The sequence below is a fragment of the Cariama cristata genome, unplaced genomic scaffold, assembly GCF_000690535.1.
Source record: "Cariama cristata isolate BGI_N322 unplaced genomic scaffold, ASM69053v1 scaffold8729, whole genome shotgun sequence".
NCBI classification, from domain to species: Eukaryota; Metazoa; Chordata; class Aves; order Cariamiformes; family Cariamidae; genus Cariama; species Cariama cristata.
The window spans coordinates 111,216-118,286 of record NW_009635281.1 but is presented as its reverse complement, the minus strand read 5'-3'; positions in this window follow the sequence as shown (position 1 = coordinate 118,286).

The window sequence follows — 7,071 nt, the reverse complement described above, 5'->3', positions numbered from 1 at the left end:
CAGCTGAATTTGGGGACCATTGGTGTTACCCTGTCTTGTCTGTGGTTGTGTTTGTAATGCAAAGCACCCACCAGTTGGCAAGGTTAGGTGGCTGTGAATCCAGTGATTGCTGTAATAAAGTTTCTAGAAGATGTTTTTTCCCCTTTTGGGAGGTATAATATAGGTAACATCACTATATGGAGAAAGTGAGTGGTCTTGTTGCATTGATACAGAAAATGAATTTTTCTTTCTTCCTTCTTATAATGTATCATCTCTCTGTGAGCTAAAGCAGAAGTGTGTTCTTGCCGTGACTGAGATACTACAGAAAGAAATGACACTGCAGTTAAATGAATCAATTTCAAAGTAAAGTCACCTTTATAGTTGGATGCAGAAAGATGTCTCATCACAGCTGTGCTTGAGAGTTTTACTTGCAGTAAATCAAACTTCGAGATATGTTAGTAGTCATACAGACACAGCGACAGTTAAATGTTGGCTTTGAATAGCTGAGCTCTTCTTGAAGGGTTGCTCTCCTTTATGAAATAAATTATGACTGAACTGAGGGTTAGTAGTTCTTTATCATTAAGGCTACTGTTAAATTGATGGCTCTGAAATGCTGGTTTTAATGCACTTAGTATTTTTAAAAGGTTGGAATTTCTCAGAAATGCATTTGTTCTTGTTGTTATTTGTTTTTATTGCAATGCCCAGGTGCAAAATTAAGAAAGATGGTAGAAGATGATTCTTTTGATGTTAAAAGTTAAGCATATAAGAGCTCCCTTGCTTGTCTTCAGCTGCTCTATGGACAGGAGGTTTCAGGATGAGTGTGAAGCTGCCGGTGTCCTCCTACAGCTGGTATTTGCATGCACGTGCATGCTTCAAGGGTCTGTCTTTGGCCTTTCCCCATACCAAAGGAAGTCATCTTCAGTTTACTAGTTTTTAACCTCATCCAGTTTTGCTGAACTCCCCCAGGTGAGATAAGAAGGGGGAGCAGTATGCAGTAAGGTGTTACTTGGTCATGTTGCCATCTCTCCTCTTTAGCAGGGATCCTTCTTCCCACTCCCCTTGAAATCCAGAACTTCTGAAGCAGAGTTTGTAATTTCGAACCTTCTTGTGTGTATGTGTGTCTTTTTTAAGAGAAATTTGCAGTGAGGCTTAAATAAGCCTTAAATGTGTTGAAGCAACAAAAATTGCACATGACTATCCAATGCAAATAAATGTATTCGGTCAAAGTCAGATGAATATGATGGAGAGCTAGTAAAATGCTGGAAAGTGGTTGAGTTTCTAAAGTCATCAGCTTGATGCATTATTGATGACTTTTTGGGGGGTAGAAACTAAGTTTTGGTCTAATTGTCATTTGAACTAATTATATGTTGAGAATAGCGTGTACTTTAGTTGGCTGCTGTGGTAACATCAACAGCTTTGGCTTTTCTTGAAAACTCAGCATCATAAGTTGGAAGCTTACAGTACATCAGAGAATGAATAAACTTCAGTGTGTGGCTTTGTAATTATTATAACGAAAATATAGGCATGTACTGTATCTGCTGATGTTATGAGGTGCCGAGTTTGTTTTCTGTTCCTCTTATCACATTCACTTGGGCTCTATTGAGTATGACCAAGCTTTTAGTTTAAGCCTTGATTTTTATGTCAACTCTTAGGCTAAAAAAAAAAGTTTCATTAACTTCATGTATAGAGGGAAATGAGGAGGAGAAGAAAGGAAAAGGAGGGCACTGTTTTCTTATGTGCACCAGATTGTAATACTCTCTGTTATCATGAAATGTCATTATCCCATTCTTGTTTCACTTCTCCTTCCCCCATATCCATATTACATTTTAAAGTCTTTTATGCAAAATACATCAAGTCAATTATTTAATCATCTTAACGGAAAAGTTTGGTCTCGGTTGAGTGCCAAATTTCAAAAAAGTTGTGTTAGCTTTTTTATCTCAGGCTAGAACTGTTAATGTGTGCCTGTCTACTACCAAACATCACTAGCTTTGCCTAGCCTTTATGAATAGTGTGTGTGTGTGTGTGTGTGTATATATATATATAAATTTGGGCATTACCAAGGAAGACAAGCTAATGGTGAAAAGTTTGTCAAAGGCTCTAGATTCTAGGGATTGGGAATATATTGACTAAATATACCTTTTAAAACAAGGATCCATTTTCTTACTCTTGTTTCAAAATATCCTGGAAGTCCCTATCAGGTCAGTAGCTATTGACAGTAAAAATAAAAAAATACAGTAAACATGCCTGTCTGGCTGAGTAAGGATCTCAAAACCAAAAGGAGCCTTGAAAGCAGTAGATCCCAAAACCCAGGAATCATTTACAAAAAGATCAGTACCGTCCAATGAACTTTGCTTCTGATTCTGCTTAAAAAAGGGGAGGAGGAGAAATAATCGGCAGGTTTTAAATTTCTCCATCCCTGTTTATAAGAGTATTCTCAGACATCTGTTTCTGCGTGGTGCAGTCATGCTCTGGTGCTGCCCCCACCGAAGCGTGACGTGTCTCTGTGCCTCAGTTCACAGGGTGTCTACCCTCGTGCTTTGGGGAGGGTGAGCGTTTTGGAGGTGGTCCCAGCTGTGCCTTGGCAAGCTGAGAGACCTGACCAACATCCCCACATCTCCGACTGCAGGCAGAGATGTTCCTGGCCCTGCTTGAGAGGATGATCCCTCTCCTGCTGCGGCTCAGAGCCCCTGGAGATGATGGCCATGCAATTTTAGGGCTGCCCCGATGCTCAGGTTTGAGTCCATTGACGTTAAAATTCCTGGCTATACCATAGCGTGCCGTTTTCTGGGTTACACAGCCAGGATGTTGGACTTGGTTGCATTCCCCCAGTCTCATGTATTTAGCTGAAGCTCAGACTTCAGAGGCTTGTGGTTAGCAAGTGTCTCGTGTGTGTGGTGAGGGTGGGACACTGGGGAGGGACTCCAGTGCCCTGCTAAGTGAACATCCAGTTTTTGTTTGAATTTAACTCTTATTTTGGAACCATGGGTGACTTATTCTTGGAACCCCGTTTTTCAGAAACCCATCTGCACGCAACGTTGCCAGGATTTCTGGTACAAATATTTTGTCATTTGCTCTTGAGACAATCTGTTGTTTCAGTCCTGGATGAAGTTTTGTAATATGTTGCTTGAGATATCGTGGAAAAATATCTAAGTGGTGGTGTAATCTTCTAGGTGAAAACAAAAGGTTATAAATTTTTTTTAGTAGAGGACTGATTATTTGGTTTTATCAACAAACAAAATCTAGAAAATCTTTTAAAAGAAAAAAAACCAACCAAGACTCTAGTGCACCTATTCTTTCTGTATCTGATTGCAGCAGTTGAGTTAGAAGTGACCCACCTTTTCTTTTCCAAGGAATATTTGGAGTTCTTGCATTTGGTGCTCATTTTGCTCCATCCTTTCTCACCGATTTCACATGCTCAGAGCATTCATTGTGCCTGGAAGCATGTCTGTTTTCATTTGATTTTTTTTCCTCTAGAGACAAAGCTCATTCCCTTCACTAGTACCTCCCTTAGTGTACGTACAAAATGACTTTGCTAGACAACGATATAGCAGAACAGTTGGTGAGAATTTTAGAAGTTGATGGTTTAAAAATAAAGGCTTCATCTTTACTTTTGGATGACAATTCTTTACTTTTGGATGACAGTTCTTACTCTTTATCAGACTTGTGTGATGCTGGACAAATCTCTCAATTTCCCCCATATATATGTGTACAGAGATGATACTTTGGTGTGCTGTTTTAATAACAAATGGCAGTATGCTACAAATAAATTTCTTAGGGAACCTGGTCTGAAGACTCTGAGTAGTCTTACAGCCAACAGTGTTGAGTTGTTAGTGTTGACCCTTCAGATGTTGCCAACAATGTGATCTCCCCTTGGGTGATCATAGGCACAGGAAGATACTGTAGGGTGGTTGCTCATGGTAACACCATGAGTAGCTACATCAAGGAGTAACTGCTGAAATTCTGTTTACTGATTTTATATATTTATTTTTTTTTACTTTTTGGTCTTCAGATGTTTGTATTATCCTTCTCTTTGTCTTCGAACCCCAAAGAATGAAATTGAAAAGTCCCCTAATAAGGAGGATGTCAGGAGAACTGTTTTTTGTCACCGAGTGGGAAAGAAAGAGAAATAAATGCACTTGCCATGGTTGATACTGGAGTGTGTATGTTTACCTGTTCTCATGGCTCTCCTATTTAATTGGCAGTCTCTGAAAAGTTAAATCCCCAACCTAGCAAATGGTTTAAGATTTCAAATGAATGGAAAAAAATTCTCAGTCTTCCAATGTAGCCTTCTGGAGGTGAATCTCATGGAACCTGCAGCCAGGCAGGTCCAAAAGCTTGGGAAGCAGCTCAAAATGCTATGGGAGAAAACTCTAAATAAGAGGTAGGTCAGCTTTGTGCATCTGGGAAAGCTGTTGCAGATGAGGTTTCTAACTATAAAGACAGAATGATCGACTCACGCTCCAAAACTGGAGCAGCATTGGAGGTGGTGGCTGATGCTAAAGCTGTGCTAAGAAAAGCGCCTTTCCTCAATGAGTGGCTTTAAGTTTGAGAAAGCTTCACGTACTCACAAAATTCACAGAGTCCTTACAAATACTGTTCCTTTTGGCACTTGCCCCTCTTCCTATTCCTATAGCTGGGCCTAGGAGCAGGCAAGCGGTGCTCCTTGCTTGGCCACTGCCAAGCAATTCTTTCTCCTGGTGCTTCGCGTGCTCTTGTTTTGCTCTCTGGATACCACACGCCTGGCAAACTTTCAAGCACTGGTAGCTCCTCTGTGCAGGAGAGGTGGGCAGGTCAGACAGCACGTAGCTTTGCTGGTGTGCTTAACTTTCACTTGTCTTCTTCCTGCAAAATAAATAAATAATTGACGCGCGAAGGGGAAAAGCGTGGGAGGAAAAATGCCAGGAAATTCAAAGGTGAAGCTATTTCCTCCCTCAGTAATATTTTTCTTCTGCGTGTTGTTTCTTCTCTTCAAACAATGGGGTGAGTTTGAATCCATTCTTAACTATCAGCCTTGCCATTGTTTATTCATAAATCCTTTCATGTGTGTGACGGACCTCAGGAAAAACCCACACTTCCATTGTGAGTCCTTTGGGCAGGCTCTCTGTAGTATAGTGCTAGTACAACAGGGCTCCAGTCCTCCTTTGGGGTCCTCAGATGCCGATGGATTAATATTAGCAGTGAAGCATACCACGTGCATGATTTCAAGGTGTAATTTGTGAAATTTGATAACTCTGGCAAAGCTTAGTTTTTTTAAAAAAGCAAATAAACAACCCAGATACTCAGAACAAGGATTTCTGATGTTAATTACTTAAGCGTAACGGTGTTTGTTACCTTTTTGTGTGTGTTCGTGTGTATGCGCACACTTGCATTTGGGGGAAGGGGTGTTTTGCTGAAACAGGTGAAAGTTAGTTCTGTAGTATAAAACAGGAAGCAGATGGGTCCTAATTAAAGACCTGTTGATGATATAAGGGTGACTGAGCTTTTGAAGCAGCTGCTTTCCTAATTTTATATATAGCTGGTACGTACTTTATATAAGAGCCGTCCTCCCCACACTTCATTGTTTTCGTGAAGCCGGAGGAAGTGCGTGTGCATGTGCGTGCGTGCTGCCATGGCTGAGGGATGGCGGTTGCTCTTTGCTTCCTTCTCTGCGCTAGAGAAAATGGTGTTTTCTGAATGTCTTGACAAAGGTGCCAGGCACCTTTTCATCTCCCTACTCTTCTCCCTCCGCCTTCCACACAAGAGTAGGCACCGGGCTGGTGGGAGCACCTGTTAGCAGTGGTGGTGTGGGTAAAGGAGGGGCAGCTTACTGCGTGTTGCAGGTTTTTGTGTCTCGACTGATCGGGGAAAGTTATTCTTTGCGGCTGTTTGTTATTGCTCTGTTAGGCTTTTGTGAAGTGATTAAGAGAGTCAACAACCAAAATACCAGTGAGGGTGTCAGCCTCCTCTGTGTGTGCCCTGCGATTGTCATAATGGTCTTTAATCTTCACAGGTACTCTTTATACTGCCTTTATTGCCTTTTCCTTTATCTTGGGGCTTGTAGGATGGATAATAAACTTATTTTCCAAAAAAAAAGAAACAAAAAGATTCAAGCATATTGTACCAAAATGGAAAATGTACCAAAAAGGAAAAATAGCACCAACACAGAACAAATCTTCAGATGATAGAACTAGCAATGTTAATTGTAGTATTTTAATGCCGTCAATAGAAAATCTGTTTTGGGCGTAGAGAAATACATGGTAAATTTCTGTTGACTTGAGTAGCGTAAGTTTTGTCCATATATTGAATCGTTGAAACATGTTTACTGGCAGATTTGCTGCTGGGAATTGGTTTCTTCGTTGGGGTAAGTGCCAGTGTTCAGTCCTGGTGTTGGAGATGTCATCATTCTGGTAGAAATAAAGTAAACTTGGTGAGGGCAGGAGGAGAAAGAGGAGGAGGAAAATTTTCGTCAGCGATGGGCTTGAGTCTGGTAAGATGCAGATTCAGGGGATGGCAGCTGAGGCATGGAGGAGTATCTTCTGTATGGGGAAACTCTTGTTGCGTTGACCGTATTTCTTGGTGAGCAGTGCTTGGGAATCAGGAATGTGTTTGGCCGAAGCTCTCATAGGGATGCTCTCTAGGTGTCGATTTGAAGAAGCAGCCTTTCTATTTTGAAGCTACTGCTGAGGCTGCGGGTTCCTGATTTCATTTGAAGCAGAAACAGCTTAACTTGAAGAGCAGCCTCTGCTCCTACCACTCTGTATGCCCACGACTGCCTCAGAGGAGCTTGACAAGCCAAATCATTCAGGGAAGCGTTGCCTGGTTCCGCGGCCAACACTCCTTTCCTCGGTGTCACCAAGCGACTGGTATCTACTGTGGCTCATCAAGCAGCTACGATGAAACTGCTGTGCAATACAAGTCATGGTCTTTAAATCCTTCTCTGCTAATGCTATTAGTGGCTGTTATTCCCCCCATGTCTTTTCACTCTTGTGGGAAGATTACCACAAACTGGCAGAGCTTCCTAACCTGGGACCTGCTCTTGTTTGTTCCCTCCGTGTGAGGGGCTGACGGGTCTTTCCGTAGGAATGATCCCAAAAGCCTCTTGCCCCTCATAGC